At 47.0% G+C, this 17013-nt stretch overlaps 1 protein-coding gene across 2 annotated transcripts in view; it reads left to right on the plus strand.

Moving 5' to 3' along the window:
- Window positions 1-17013, plus strand: part of YWHAE (tyrosine 3-monooxygenase/tryptophan 5-monooxygenase activation protein epsilon) — a 958490-nt gene that overhangs the window by 153456 nt on the left and 788021 nt on the right. The window lies entirely within an intron of this gene.

The following is a 17013-nucleotide window of genomic DNA, read 5'->3' on the forward strand; positions in this document are numbered from 1 at the left end:
TTCCTTGTATTCCCTTTCTTTTTATGCTTGCCCGTTGAATCATTTAGTCTACTGTTATTACATAGTCTGAAGTAAGCTTCCCCTTTTCTTTACAGTTGGTTTAAACATATCAATTCTGTATAGTTCTTTCCATTTTTGTCTACAGTTAATATTCCCATTGTGCTAAAGGTATGTAATGTCTTTACTGTGTTTCTACAGAATAATTAATTCTAGGGCATCTCACGCTTCCCAAATTAATTTCTTTCCTTCCCATACTTTCTCTAATTTTTAATTTTGTTTAAATTTTCTTCTAATATAACCATCTGCATGGTATGTATTACACCACTTTTGTTCTTGTATTCTTAGACAACACAACATTGAGTAGTATTATCTCGCCTTTATTCATTGCTGGTTCGGAACAGTCTCTGTTCAGACTCTGCCTATACAAAAGCTCAAGAGCTTCTGGCTCTGCTATATACCCTATCGCATCATGTTCAGGGAAGATTACCCAGATCTCGTTTGCCACTAAAGATTGGGTGCTCCATGCAGGCTCTTGGCTAACTAGGAATTTTTCTTCCTTATAGTTTTGCAAAACTGGTTTAAAAATTTAGTTATTGTATATCTGAAGTAGTTAACTTAATTCATCAACCTGTGGGTATCTGATGCGAATCGGATCCGAGCCGGCAGCTTTATTCAGCTAAGATCCAAGCTCCTCCCCCTTACCCATAACCCCCTGCCATCCCTCTGTCCCCAGATCTCATTTGCTGCGGCTTATTCAAGCATCTAGAATGAGTTTCCATGCATAGGGTTTCGTGAGTTTATATAAAAATTTACCTTTTTTGACCTAGTGTTTAGTTTAATCCATAGACTAGTGAGTTTCCCCTTTTCCTTTAAATTGCTAAACTTGTTAGTAATTTTTCTATCTTTTAGTTGGTTTAGTCTTCCCCCTCCCCCTGTGTGTGAAGGTGTGTGCGGGTTGGGCCCATCTTTGTTACCCTGTCTGAGGCCCCGAAAGCAATTTTTTCCAAATGCAGTGTGTGGCCATAAGCTATCCCCAGCGGATGGCCACACTCTGTGTGTTATCTGCCTTGGGGTTGACCATCTCCTCGGGCTGTACAGTTTGGCTTTGAGGGACAGGTCGAAGCGGATTCTGGCGGGACTTCTGCCCCTGGACTCTGCTTTGTCCTATTCTCCCTCTGCACCGGCTGTGACCGCCTTCCATCCCTACTCCCCTGGCCGGGACTCACCCACCCACCTTGGCTCAGGAGGGGAGGGAATCTAGGAGGGAGAAAAGGAGAGAAAGTCGAGCGGTGGGCCTAATCTTCCTCCTCTGCTCCGCCGGCTAAACAACCTCTCCTAAGACGTCCGGGCCTTCTCCTTCCCGGCTTCATTCACTTAGTTTTCCCCCGGAGCCAGAGGAGGAAACCCGGTCGCCTTCGAGGTCATCAAGGCGGCACTCCAGGACAGCCTCGGTGGCCTCCTCTAGATCTACCCGAAGTTTGTTCGATGCAGATATGGACCGGATGATGCATAGGTTTCTCTAGACCTAACTGCAGATTGGAGTGCTCCTGCCTCCCCTCCTCCAGGGGGGAGCTTGACCCCATTTTTCACCCCGATTGTTCCTTCTCCGACCCACCTCCGGCGTTTGGAGCAGTCTGATCCAGGTAGCATCTGAGCCGGGGGAGGCTTGGCGCCGATAGTACACCCTACTTCCGCTCTGACTGCACCCTCTAGTTTGTTTGGTCCCTTTTTGGATCAGAGCTTTCGGTGCCATGAGCTGAGCTTCGGATCCGGAGGTGTCAGTGTTTTCGGCTCAGTCTCGGTCGGAGCATACTGGCCCTTCGGATCTGATTGCATCGGCACTGGCTCCAGTCCACACCTCTGATCCGAGGGGACTGCTCTCCGGTCCTAGAGAGCAGTTCCCCTTCGGCATTCAATGTTGTGGAGCGGGTCTTGAGGGATTCGAGACCCCAGGCTCCTGCTACGGTTCCACCCTCCACTCCCTCAGACAGGCCTACCTTCCATCTCCTGGCCCCAGGGACAGCCTGTGCCTACATCTCAGATGGTTCCCTTAAAGGAACAGGATGTGGTTGGTGAGGCATCTTCGGACAGCCCCCCCTGAGGTTCCTCACAAACCCAAGTGCAAGAGGAGGCACTTGGACTCACCCGAGTCCCTGACAGAGGACACAGACTTGGAGGAAGGGGAAGGTTCCCCAAGGTCACCCCCCGAGGAAGTCTTTCGGAGACATTATGGAAATGCTTTGTATTAGAGGGGGGTGGTCAGCCCAAAAACCTTCCTCCGATGAGTCTTTCTGGAGGCGTTTGACAAGGCCCATCTACCTCTTGGGTGTCCCCTCCTGCCAATCCCCTGGTAGATCTGATCACTACCAGGGCATGGAAGGAACCAGACACTGTGGAGCCCATACCAAAGAGACCAGACAAAATCCTCAGTCCACCCACAGGACGGTTTGGAGCAAGGGTGCTCTGGTAGATGCAATGTTGGTGGCTGCCACCTAGAAGGAACTAGCCCAGAAGAGTTCCTGTCCCCCCTCCAAACAAGGAATCTCAGATGATGGACCGCCTAGGGAAGCGGATGTTCGCTTCAGCTAACTTCTCCTTAAGGTCGCTGAACTCTATGGCACATGTGATGCAACTCCAGCGGGATCTCAAAGAATATGCCGGTCACCCCCAAGAGTCCATGTCGGCAGAGGATAAAACATTCTCCGCTCGAATGGCCACTGAAGTCCATTTCGAACACTTCTATGTGGCTTTTCCCACTGTGCGGAAGTTGCCGCTAGAGATAGCGGAGCGGGCATTGTCTTAAGGTGGCATGCTTGGCTCCATCTCTGCGACTTTGCGGAACCCTTCAAGGCGTCCTTCGCAAATGCCCCTTTTGACGGCTCTTCGCTGTTTGGCAAGACCGTCCGACATGCTGGTCCAGAGCTAGAAAGACTGGAAGACATCTACAGTAGAGATCCGCTTCTCTGCTCCCCAGAGGTCCTCCAGGAACCAAAGGGGACAGGCAGAGGACAGGGTGGACGCCGGCCCAGAGGTAGAGGGGGACCGAGGAGGTCGAGAGAACCCTTTTTGGTTTGGCCCGTGCAGCAGCCCTGAGAGGTTACCTGACTGTTCCACTCTGGAGGTGGTCGGGGGGGGGGGGCGTTTCTCGAGACACCTAGCAGTTTGGGAGTCCATTACAACGGATTGCTGGGTGCTTCGAATCATATCCAGAGGTTACTCTCTCCCCTTTCTGAATCTCTCTCTCCGACCCCGGAGCCTCCCCGATGTCCCACCCAATCCAAAGGGAGGCAGCAGCCACAGAAATCAAACAGCTGCTAGAAAAGAGTGATCCAGCCTGTCCCCCAAGATCAATCTGGATCATTTTACTCCAGGTTCTTTCTGGTGCCAAAGACTGGGGACTTGAGACCAATCCTTGACCTGTCTGTTGCCAAAGAAAAGTTCCGGATGGTCACCATTCAATCCACCTGTCTGTTGCCAAAGAAAAGTTCCAGATGGTCACCATTCAATCCATTCTCCCACTCCTGCAGGAGAACGACTGGATGTGCTCTCTAGACCTCAAGGATGTGTACTACCACATTTTGATGGACAGACTATCCAGAAGGTTTCTCAGCTTCCGGCTGGGAGTCAGCCATCATCAGTTCAGGGTCCTCCCCTTTGGTCTCACCACAGCCCTCAGGGTGTTCACCAAAGTTATGGCAGTTGTATCTGATCTCACCCCCTAGGGTTGACCACCCCAAACCTGGACAGTCTCAAGCTCATAACTTGGCTGATCCAGTTCCAATAATAGCTAGGACTCCTGGCATCTCCTTTTCTGTTAAGGCTATTTTAGTAGCTGCTCACAAACCACCTACTGGAAAGGTCTACAAGAGCAAATGGAAACTTTTTTCGATCTGGGTGGAACATAGAAATTTGGATCCCTTTGCAGCCCTGATACCAGTTGTATTAGATTTGTCATATTTTATTTGACCGTAGAGGAGCTGGCACCTTGGTCAAAGTCCAGTTAGCAGCGATTTCCCACTTTCATGTGGGAAGTGATCTTGGTCCTTTAGCGTCTTCTAAGATCTGCAAGACTTTAAGGTACTTTCCTGTTAAGGCCTCCTGTTAAGGATGCAGTCCCTCCGTGGGATTTAACCCTTGTTCTCCAGGCTCTTACTGGCCCTCCCTTTGTACCTGCAGCTTCGGTGTATCTAAAATATTTATCTTGGAAAACGGCCTTTCTCATTGCTATCACTTCGGCTAGAAGGGTTTCGGAGCTTCAAGCCCTTTGTGCCAAACCTCCATACCTGGTCTTTCATAAAGACAGAGTTTCCCTTAGAACCAATCCCTCCTTTTTGACTAAAGTTGGCAGAGACCAACATTAATCAATTGTTTTTCCCGAAATTATCAAAGGTGAATACAAATTACATTCTTTGGACGTGCACAGACTAGGTTCTACTTGCACAGGACTGCTGAACATAGGAAATCTGAGCAACTCCTTGTATCCTTTGCTAAATCCTATTTGGGTAAACTGGTGTCAAGCTACATTGTCCAGATGGATTTCCTAATGTATACTTTTCGCATACAAGAGTTCTGGCCAACCTGAACCTGTCTGAGTTCATGCCCATTCTACTCTATCGATTTTCTACTTCTGTTGCTTTTTGGTCCAGTGTCCTTGGATGACATTTGTTCAGCAGCCACTTGGGCTTCATCCCATACTTTATTACCCATTACAACTTTGATATAATTTCCAGAGGGAGGGCGTCCTTTGGCTCTGCAGTGCTCCGGAATATTCTTCCATGAGGACCTCCCAAGTTTTTGGTAGCTAGGGACTGTCCCACAGGTTGATGAACAAAACTTAACTATTTCAGATAAAGAAGTTATGTACTCACCATAACATTCCATCCGAGTAGGTAACTTCATTTGTCAACAACCCCCCCCAGTCTCCCTAACATGTAGTTCGTCCTTTTAGGATCTTTGTGCTTCCTTTTCCAGATGACATCGGGTTAGGATGTTTAGCTGATCCTTTGTTTTGTGCTATTCTATATTATAGCAAACTCTGAGAACAGAGGGATGGCAGGGGGTTATGGGTAAGGGGGAGGAGCTTGGAGCTCGGATCTTGGCTGAATAAAGCTGCCGGCTCGTATCTGATACCCACAGGTTGCTGACAAATGAAGTCATCTACTCAAGATGGAACGTTATGGTGAGTACATAACTTCAACAACAGTAAGACTGGTATCTTGTGCTTTCAGATGTTTTGTTTTTCTGGTGGCGGTTATTGACCCCCCCCCCCTTCCTGGCCAAACTCACTTGTTTTGGACTAGTTTCCGTTTCTTGCTTTGTCATTTTGAGTTGGAGGGCTCACTTGGGCCAGTTTGTTGGGAGGGCTTCTTTCGTCCTGCAACTTGGAAGGCTTCTTCCTTCCCCTTGTAGCAAACAGTCTTTTAGTTAGAATGGTCTCCCCCTTTTTCTGTAGTAGCGTTATATGGTTAGTTTTACCTGTTAACTGTCGTTTAGTATAGTGTGTGTACTTGCTTTTTTTTTTTTGTGTGTGGTAGTGTATTATACTGGTAAGATCAAGGATACTAAAATGAAATGTTTGGGTTTCGAAAAAATAAGTGCAGCCAAAAATGTCACTAACTGGACACCAGCTGTGTTTTTTTGGGTGCTATCCACCTTCAGGAATCTTGTTCCTTGTGTCATGCCTTTAGTTCCAGGGTACTGATGGAAAGAAGGAAGACTCAGGTTTGTTAACCTCATTCTGAGGCTTTGAGAAGTATTTTTGAGGTACTCTTTCTCTTCCAGTCTTCAGATCAGAAAAGTCAAGTAAGAGGACGTCTTCTGCTGCTTCACTGTCGGAGCTAGCAAAGGACGCATCTTCAGACCTGAAGTCTTTCTGGCCCGAGGAATCTACCTCTACCTCTTCAGTTCCAATTGTCATCTCAGGACTTTGTTTCAGAGCCATTCCCAGTAGTGGAACCGGTCTCACCAGTCTTGAGATCCCCACTGTTAAAGCCTGTGAGGTCTGAGACCCTATCCTCTCGATCCTCCAGAAACCTTTTGGGCTGTGATGTAGAGTGGTGAAGAGACTTTTACGGATGCCGGCGCTGGTCAAAATACTGTCTACTCTGATCCAGAGGGGTTTGGAGCTGTCCAATCTCTTCCCCTGTGATTCCTCCGAGCCATTCTGGAGCTGGAGTGCTTGGACCCGATTGTAGCAGAATCATCTCTGCCAAGACATGCTCCAGGATCGCCAGGCCCGACTACCATTCAAACCTGTGCTCCATCGGAATTAGAAGGGTCTAGGAGCAGACATGCTCCTGTGGGGTCCTGAGAGGAGAGTCTGGCTGGATAGTTGTCTGACCAGAGTCTACCTCTCTGCGCTTCAGCGTGGGTTTGCTCTGCACCTACATTGGCCTCTGAGCCCACTGCTTAGTTTGGGGGGGGGGGTGTTCGTGTTTCTCTGTTGCAGTCATTACATTTGGGTAATCCTGCTGGCAGGTTTGCTCTATCTGGCTGAATTCCAAAGTCTTGGGTCCTGCGTCGGCTGCTGTCGCCCCTTCCCTGACTTCCGGTAGTCAGGGTTATAAAAGATGCTGCTGCCACCATTTTCTTCGGTCTTTCTTGCGAGCTGCTTCTGCTTTGGGCACTGCGTGGCAAGTGCTGGTCTGCCATCTCCTGAGATTTTCGTCGGATCCAAAGTCTTCAATAAAGCTATGTACCCTGTTGGGGAAACTTTTTTTTTTTCCCTGCTCCAGACCGATCTCAGAAAAAGTATTTCTTGTTGAAAGCAAATACCTCAAAGACTTTAATTCTTTCTGTATTCCTTGCCTAGGCCCTGATCACAACATTGCTGGTTGTCTGTTTTGTGCTAGATTTAACCAGCACACTGAGTCTGTATGATTTTGCCTTAAACTATTTTGGACGCCTGTTTAATTATCCAGAAATGTCATCCGATAGCAGTCAGACTACCGGAGTTCACAAAAAAACGCAAAGAAAAGGAGACGCAAAGAAAGAGGGGGAGACAACAGAGGCCCAAAACAGGCTAAGCTTTTAAGCCAGTCGCCGGTTCTCAGTGAGGTGCTTTCACAGCCCCTGACACCTGCTACTTTAGAGTCGCAGGCCGCTGCAGACTCCCACGTGGAGTTGGCCATGCCGCTGGAAACTCTAGGTATTGGAGCCTCTACTATTCCTTCAGATGGGTGCAGAGCCGCTGAGCAGGCACCGGCTTCTGAAGGTGTATTCAGGCCTAAACATCTTTACATTAAACCAACCTCCGCTTCAAAGGCAGACTAAAGCACCTTCTAAAGCAAAAACTCTGCCACGTGGACAGGCTTCTATGCCCAAAAAACATGCTCAGAATGGCCGAAGACTTAATTACCTTGATCAAGGCTTCCCATCCCCTTCCTGATAAGAGGCCTAGGCAAGAGACAGTCTGTGAATCTTCAGATCAGGTTTCTATTTCTTCTGATTCCTCTTCTGATCAGGAATACCCCCCCCCCCCCCCCCCCATGATTCTGATGCTTAATCCATACCTTCAGCTTCTCCTCCAGAGGACTGTTCTTTTGGGGAAACCTTGCATACCATGAGGGAGCATTTCCACTGGGAGAGCCAAGATTTTTCAGAATCTACAGAGGCTCAGGTGTTTACTTTTACTTCCTCATCACAAGCCACTAGCCATTCCACCTGTGTTTAGATATTGTAGATGTGTGATCGGAGTCTAGTCTCACCCTTTACTCCTTACCTCCAGCTTCTGTTAAGCCTGACATATTAGAGTTCCTGACTCATAAATTCCTTTCTAAAAACCCTGCTGTGGACCCAAAAACTATTTCACAGGATCCCAAAGGAGTTGAGGCTGCCGCTGCAAAAAAACCTACCCCCTCTGACAGATTCTAGGGCACTGGATAGATGGGTGGGGAGGTTTACACATCTGCTACCTTGGCTATAAGGGCCTTAAACTATCAGTTTTATATGCTTAAATATCAGCAACATGTCCTGGCATTGCTTAAACAGAAAATGGTAAACTGTGCAGAAAACAAGGAAATGCAGGATTTATTGCATGCAGCTGAACAAGTTGGAAAGCATACTTTGCAATGTGGATGTCCTTCAAGGATGCATCTGCAGTCATAACAAATGGGTTGTCCTGTCGTCAGGCAGCCCTTCGGTCGGCCGGATTCCAAAGTCTGGGTCTGGCCTCTGCTGGTGTCGCACTTCACCCGACGTCATCTCTGCTGGTCTTCGGGTATAAAGGCATCAGCCGACGCCATTTTCCCCAGTCTTTCTTGCCGCGTGGTGCCCGAAGCAGAAGCTGTTCGCAAGTGCCGGTCGGTCAGATCCAGAGATTACTACTACCGAATACTACTTCGAAGACTTCTAAAAAGCTAAGTACCCCGTTGGGGACTCTTTCTTGCCTCAGCCGATGTCAGAAAAAGTAAATAACTAACTTGTGGGAAACAAATACCTCATAAAGATTTCCACTCTTACTGCTTACCTTGTTTAGGCCCAGACCACGACGTAGCAGCCTGTTTAGCCTGTGCTTCCTTCAACCGACGAACGCTTGGGCGTCTGTCGGAGTTTGCTGAACAGTTTTTCGGCTCAGATTTTGCGTACATTATGCCGTCAGATCCTCCGACTTCTCAAATTGTTAAATGCAAAGAAAAAGACCGACACTCGCGGTCCGCGGTTTCGGCCGAAACCACGGTTAAGCAAACCGCGAGTGTCTCTGTTTCGGCCGAAACAGAGCAAACGCGTCAATCTTCAGCCGAATCCATGACTACTACCAAGGCTCCTGCTACCCTAGTTGAATCGGCCTCTGAAGTTTTGCCTACTAATGTGGTTCCTATAGAATTATCGGACACCATCCCTTTGGATGTCTCTACCCCAGCACGTGGTGCTGCTAAGCCTCCTGCAGCCATGTCAATTAAGGCCTTTGCCAGGGCTAAAGCAGCCAAAACTGCTAAATCAGTGCCTGTTAAGCCCCTCTCACACAGGCCCAGTTCCAGTTCTCAAATGCTTACTCTGGCAGAGGATCTCATCTCTTTAATAAGGGGATCCCAATCTCACCCAGACAGGGCCTCTCAGCCTCCAGAAAAGAGACCTAGAGCAGAGCCCCCAGAGCCAGTGTCCTCAGATGTTTCTTCTGATTCAGACATTACAGACCATCCAGAGGCTCCTTTTTCTACTTATGAAGATTCCGATGCTGAAGAATCTATTCCATCTGCCTCTCCACCAGAGGAATTTTCCTTTGGGCAAACCTTACATGCCATGAGAGAGCAATTCCAATGGCAGGGACAAGATTTCTCAGATTCAAGAAAAAGGCTTAGGACCTTTCTACACTTACCGCAACATAGGCCCTTAGCTATACCTCCAGTTCTGCTTGTTGTGGATGATGCATTTAATGATGTTTGCACTGCTCCTGATACTTTACCTCCAGCCCCTGCCAAACCAGATAGGTTTTACAGGGTACCGGACACTCATCACCACCTATACAAGGCCCCACTTGCAGATCCTGAGACTATCTCCCAGGGGCCTAAGGCAGTAGCTTCGACTTCAGCAAAAAACCCTCTCCCTTCTGAAAGGGAATCCAGGTCCTTAGAGAGATGGGGTAAAACAGTTTACACCTCTGCTACTCTCTCAGCTAGAGCTTTGAACTGTCAGTTTCATATGATCCAATACCAAGAGTTTATGCTTGATCAGTTAACTAAGAAACTGTCCTCTGACTCCTTAGATAAGAAATATGTTTTAGAAATGGTGAACATTCAGCAGGTTAGTAACCATTCTTTAAAATGTGGCTGTGATGCACTGGAGGCTTCATTTAGATCAGCCATGACTGGCACAGTTATAAGAAGGCTTGCATGGTTGAAGGAACAGGTCTTGCCGGATCATGTTAAAGCAAAGCTGTTAGATGCTCCTATGGATAAGGCCAGTCTATTTGGTTCTCCTGCCCAGCAAGTAATGAAGAAAATGGAAGAGAAGGCAAAATCTGTACAAACAGTTAAAGATTTCTTACAGGTTCAGCCCCCAAGGTTTAGCAGGAACTGGCCTTCCAAAAATTGGTCCTTTCCAGACTCCTCTAAATCTCAGAGGCAGGAATAGACGTTCCAGAGGCAGAAATCAATCCAGAGGAGGTGCCTACAGAGGACGCCAGTGGCAAGGCAATAACCAGCGAGGCAGACACAACCACTGCCACTGCAACAGGACAATCACAGTGACTTGGCTCTGACACCACCTACCAGGGAACAAATAGCAGCACCCTTAGGCGGAAAGTTAGCCTTATTTTCAAAAAATTGGCACTATCACAAAAGACAAGTGGATTTTGCAGACTATAGACCAAGGCTACAGGTTTCACTTCCACACCTTACCAGTAAAAAGAGGAATGCCAAACCTACATACAAGCGGACAACAAAAGCAAGCTGACAAAAGACTTCATTTGCTTACTACAAGCCCTGGGATACACAGTCAATTTAAAAAAGTAAAGACTAATACCATCCCAAACAAAAACATTCTTGGGTGCAGAATTGGACACAGTAAAACAGATGGCATTCCTAACTGCAGAAAAACAAGAACAACTCCCTCTTTACTTCTTGGCATTAACAAAGCAGAACAAACTAACAGCAAGGAAAGTACTGCAGGCCTTGGGCTTCATGGCATCATGCATAATCCTGGTCCCCCATGCCAGACTGCATATGAGAACTACAGTGGTACCTAAAGAATTTATGGTCTCAACACAGGCACAGCTTAGAAACCGAAATACCACTAATCCCATGCCTGAAACATAGTTCCTATGGTGGGCTCAAGCATGCCAGTCAAACCCAGGCTTGCCCTTCCACAACTTTCAAGCAAGCCAAACCATCACAACGGACGCCTCAGACCTAGGTTGGGGGGCCCACATGCTGGACAAATGCATACAAGGATTATGGACCCCAGATCAACTGCACCTGCACATAAATCAGAAAGAAATGCTGGCAGTAAAACTAGCAATCCAGAATTTCAGACCATTCCTCAAAGAAGGCCATTTGATGATAAGGACAGACAACACCACAGTCATGTGGTACATCAACAAACAGGGAGGCACTCATTCATACCCCCTATGCCGAATGACTCTGGACCTATGGAATATGGCTCTGAGTTACAACATTCAGTTACAGGCAATATTTGTACCGGGAAAAGAAAACATCCTAGCAGACATGTTAAGCAGAACTACCTCGGATGCTCACGAATGGATGCTACACCCGGACATCTTCAAGGCCATCACACAGAAATGGGGAATGCCACAAATAGACCTATTCGCATCCCCACTCAATCACCAGCTCAAGAAATTCTGCACAAGGACATACCACCCACTTGCATGGAAGGTGGACTCTCTATCCTTCAGTTGGAAAGGCCTGACAGCATATGCATTTCCACCTCTTCCTTTGATGCACAAGATACTACTGAAAATCAGAGGAGCGTCCAAGGATAATTCTGATAGCTCCAAATTGGCCAAGACAACACTGGTATCCATTGCTGAGGAGCATGTCTCGGGGGAGAACGTGGACACTACCCTGATGCCTTTGATGTTAACTCAGAACGACTACAACATCATGCATCCAAATCTAAAAACTCTGCAACTAACTGCCTGGAACATTACATAACAGCAACTAACCCAGATTTATCCCAAAGGGTTAAAGACATTATCCTGGAGGCCCGCAGACCTTCTACAAGAAGGAACTATGCAGGGAAATGGAAAAGGTTTGTCATTTGGAGCACTGAAAGAGGAAAAGATGTGTCAAAGATAGATATTGCCAACATCCTGGAGTATTTGGCAGAGCTTCTCCATACAGGCCTGTCCTATTACTCCAAGATACATGCATCAGCTATTTCTGCAGAATACAGCTTTGATCCCCCTGTCTTCTCACATCCTCTACTCAGGCAGTTCCTCAGAGGAATCAAGAATGTAAAACCTCCTAGGAAACCACCATTACCAGCATGGGACTTGAACTTTGTGCTAGAAAAATTGACACTCCGTCCATTCGAACCAGCAGCAACAGCAGATCTTCAACACCTATCCTGGAAAACTGCTTTCCTACTGGCAATTACTTCAGCAAGAAGGGTTTCGGAACTACAGGCCTTAATGGCAGTACAACCCTTCCTAATCTTCCATCAAGATAGAGTATCCATGAGAACTAATCCTACATTTATGCCTAAGGTGGTATCCAGAGTGTCTCTAAACCAGGCAATCCACCTACCTACCTTCTTTCCCAATCCACAGAACAGGGGAAAGACTGCTGCATACCTTGGATGTACATAGACAGTTGCGCTACTACCTGGACAGAACCAAGGGCAATAGAAAAACTGACCAGCTTCTAGTAGCCTATGCAACAGGAAGGGAAGGAAAAGCAATTTCCAAACAGACAATCTCCAGGTGGATAGGAAATTGCATAAGATTCTGTTACTCCTACCATGGAAAGCCAATTCCACAGAACATAAGACCTCACTCTACAAGGGCTACAGCCACTACCACAGCTTTCTTACGAGGAGTGGCAACCAAGGACATTATTGAGGCGGCTACTTGGACCTCCGTGCATACATTTGCCAAGCATTATAACTTACCTCTATACTCTAGATCCCGAGCAGGGTTTGCCACTGCTGTATTGCAAGGGATCCTAACTACACCATAATTCTTCTTCCTCCTCCCTTAGTTTGGCTATGGTATTCTACCCATTTGTTATGACTGCAGATGCATCCTTGAAGGACATAGTACAGTTTTGTACCTACCATAAATGTAGATGTCCGAACAGGATAGCATCTGCAGTCAGGATTACCCACCCTCCTTCCCCTCTGTGGTATTCCTAGGGTATTTACCCTCCTAATAGCTAGCTGGGGGGGGATCTCTTATGGTGTATTTGTTTGTATATATGTACATACTTGCTTTTTTTTTTGTTTGCCTACCTTTTTTTTTGGAAACATTGGCATTTATCCAAAATTTAGTTTTCCAAGAGGGCAACTGGCATCTGGGGCAAGAAACACTGAGGAAAATGGCGTCTGCTGATGCCTTTATACCCGAAGACCAGCAGAGATGACGGGTGAAGTGCGACACCAGCAGAGGCCAGACCCAGACTTTGGAATCCGGCCGACCGAAGGGCTGCCTGACGACAGGACAACCCATTTGTTATGACTGCAGATGCTATCCTGTTCGGACATCTACATTTATGGTAGGTACAAAACTGTACTTTTTGATTCTTTGAAGCCCTCCTGCAGGGCCGCAGTTACGGGTTCTGTAATTTAGGAGGCATGCTTGGTTAAAGGAACAAAATCTGCCTGATCATGTCAGTTAATTAGATGCACCTTTACAGCATGATACTTTGTTCGTGTTACACTGCTGCAGTCATTACACTTGGGTTATCCTGCCGTCAGGCAGTCCCTCAGTCGGCCTGAGTTTCAAAGTCTTGGTCCAGTGTCTGTTGCGGTCGCTTCTTCCCTGAAGTCAGTGCAACAGGGGTATACAAGATTCAGCCAACGCCATTTTCTTCAGTCTTTCTTGCCATGCGGTGTCCGAAGCAATAGCAGTTCGCAGGTGCCGGTCGGCCAACTCCTGAGATTTTCATTTCGAATCCAGAACCGTAGTCTTCTACAAAGCTAAGTACCCCATTGGGGAAACTTTTTCTTGCCTCAGACCGATGTCAGTAAAAGTTAATAACTGCATTTCTTGTGGGAAGCAAATACCCCAAGGATTTCCATTCTTGTATCTCATGCCTAGGCCCAGACCACGACATTACAGGTGGTTTTGTGCTAGGTTTAACAAGCGCACTATTAAAACGTTGGTTTGATTTTGCCTGACATTATTTTGGCAGAAAATTCAATTATACCATGCAGTCGGGACTACCAGAACACAAAGCGCAAAGACTAGGACAGGCATCTGAGGACCAAAGCTGACTACTAAGCCTCTTCTAGGCCAGTCGCCCGGTTCTCCGGTTTTCAGCGAGGCGCCTTCGCAGCCCCTGACTACCGCTTCTTTAGAACCTCAGGCTGCCTCTGACTCCCTCGTAGAGATGGCTGGGCCTTTGGTTGCACCAGATTTACAGCCTGCCGAGACTAACCCTTCAGAAAGATCTGGAGTAGCTGAGCAACCCGTAGCTTCAGAGGGTGTTTTCAGACCTACTCAGTTAACCATTAAATTTTCTAAGTCTGCAACTCCTTTAGAAACTATTTCTCAGGGCCCCAAAGGGGTAAAGGCCGCCTCAGCAAAGAATCCAGTCCCCTCTGACAGATTCCAGAGCATTAGACAGATGGGGGAAGAAAGTATATACATCTGCAACTTTAGCAATGAGGGCCTTGAATTGCCAGTTTCACATGCTAAAATATCAGCAATATTTGTCTCAATTGAAACAAAATGTTTCCAAACTCAGGTCCTCTTAATTATAAAGAAATGCAGGATTTATTGCATGCAGCTGAACAAGTGGGAAAACACTTTGCAATGTGGTTTTGATTCATTAGAGGCCTCCTGTAGAGCAGCAGTTACAGGATCTGTCATTAGAAGACATGCTTGGTTAAAAGAACAGACGTTACCAGATCATGTTGAAGCAAAATTATTGGATACACCTTTGCAGCAGGATGTTTTATTTGGAGTCGAGGCAGAAGAGGTATTAAAGAAAATGGAGGATAAGGCAAAATCTATTCAAACGGTGAAGGATTTCTTACAGGTTCAGCCTCCTCGGTTTAGCAGAAATTGGCCACAAAGAATTGGTCCTTTCCAGTTAGACCTCAAAGGGGCAGATGCAGACGTCCAACAGGTAGAGGTCAGCCACAAGGTCCTTACAGGCCTCGACAATGGGGTGCGTCAACCCAGAAAGAATGGGAAGACAGGCATCAACCTTACAAAAAACAGACCCAATGACTTCCCACTACAGCTGCCAAACAGTTCTCTCTTGGCAGCCCCCTTGGGAGGAAAACTGGCACTTTTCTGACAAGACAAATGGGTTCTCAGCATTGTATCTCAAGGTTACAAGTTCCCCTTTCTCACTCTGCCAAGGCTAAAAGGAATGCCAAATCTGCCACCAAATAAATGGGCAGAGGCTCAAAGACCAATTACAGCACTCATGGACATGAGCTATTCAAAAGGTACCAACACAGGAGCAAGGACCAGGATTTTACTCAAGACTCTTTCTGGTTCCCAGAAAGGACAAAGCCTGGAGGCCCATTTTGGATCTTTTTTCTCTAAACACTTACCTGGATGTTCCAAAATTCAAAATGTTGACACTACAGCAGCTTCTTCCCATGCTGGGCAAGAAAGCTTGGCTCGTAACTTTGGACCTCCAAGGAGGCATACCAGCATGTCCCCATCAGACAAAACTGCAGAAGATGCCTCAGATTCATAGCTGGTTTGATGCACTACCAATTCTCTGCACTGCCCTTTAGCTTATCTACTGCGCCCAGGGTCTTCAAAGTGCCTGGCACCAGTAATTGCATTTTGCAGACAAAGGAATTCAAATTTATCCGTACCTGGGCGACTGCCTTATTCAAGCAGAGAGCAAGGACATTCTTCTAAAGCATCTGGCATTAGTAAAAGTTAAGTTGCCTAGGGTACACAGTAAATGAAAAGAAGTCAAAACTAGTGCCCTCACGAGATATTCCTGGGTGCCAGCTTGAATAAAACTGCCCAGATGGCTTCTCACGCCAGACTAGCAATGACAACTGACTCAATATTTTCAATTGATGGCAGCAAAGACCTAACTCCCTGCAAGAAAACTTCTGCTGGCCCTTGGGTTACATGGCATCTTGCATACTAATTCCATATGCCAGACTGCATATGAGGAAACTACAATGGTACCTAAAGACTGGTCTCAACATTGTCAAAGTTTGGAAACAGTAATGCCACTAATTCCTTGCCTTCAACAGGAGTTTCGATGGTGGGCTCAAGCATGTCACCTCAAGGGACAGCCTTTCACTCGACCCACAGCCAGGCAAACACTGACAACAGATGCATCTGATTACGCCTGGGGAGCACACATGGCAGGAAAATGTATTCAGGGCAAGTGGCCCGCAAAACAAAGACCTCTTCACATCAATCAAAAAGAGATGCTAGCTGTACAAAATGCCCTTGTAGCTTTCAAGGACCTTCTGCATTCAGGACGACTACTACTAAAGACAGAACACCACAGCTGTGGTACATAAACAAGCAAGGGGGCACTCATTCTTATCCTTCTGCAGACAAGCCATGACCTTGTAAACACTGCTCTAACCTATCAAGTTCATCTGCAAGCACAATTCCTGCCAGGAGAGAAACACACTGGCAGACTTGAGCAGAATCATGGATCCGCACGAGTGGAAATTACATCCACAAATATTCAGAATGATAACACAAAAATGGCGGAGCCTGGACATCTGTTTGCATCCCCAATAAACTGCCAGCTACAAAAATTCTGCAGGATTTGCCACCCACAAGCGTGGAAAGTGGATGCCACCTCAACTGGAAAAAACTGCAAGTATATGCTTTCCCACCACTACCTCTCCTTCCAAAGGTACTCCTAAAAGCCAGGGAAGAAAAGCCAAAGATCCTGATTGCCCCAGACTGGCCACGCCAGCACTGGTACCCAATTTTAAAGAACTTGGCACAAGGCCCACCCTGGATTTTGCCTCCTGTCCCACATCTGACTCAGCACGACAATCAGATACTTCACAGCCAGCTAAAGACTTTAAACCTGGCTGCATGGCAGATTCCTTGTCAAGCAAGCAATGCCTCTCTCCAAAGCTGTTAAGTCATTCTGGAGGCCAGAAGGCCTAGCACCAGGAAAGCCTATTCAGATAAATGGAAGAGATTCTGTGCCTGGAACCAGGCTCACAGCCTTGACCCTCTTGTCCCAAATATTCTTCAGATACTACAATATTTAACTGAGATGCTTGACAAAGGCCTCTCCTTTTCATCCATAAAGATCCACGCCTGTGCCATCTCTGCTCATTACAACACGGACCCACCTATTTTTTCTAATCCTTTGCTAAAACAGTACCTCAGAGGGGCTAAAAACAAGACCGCCCCGTAGAGCACCAACTCCAACTTGG

This window comes from Protopterus annectens, chromosome 13.part0 (assembly GCF_019279795.1).
Source record: "Protopterus annectens isolate FY-2018-M chromosome 13.part0, PAN1.0, whole genome shotgun sequence".
NCBI lineage: Eukaryota > Metazoa > Chordata > Ceratodontiformes > Protopteridae > Protopterus > Protopterus annectens.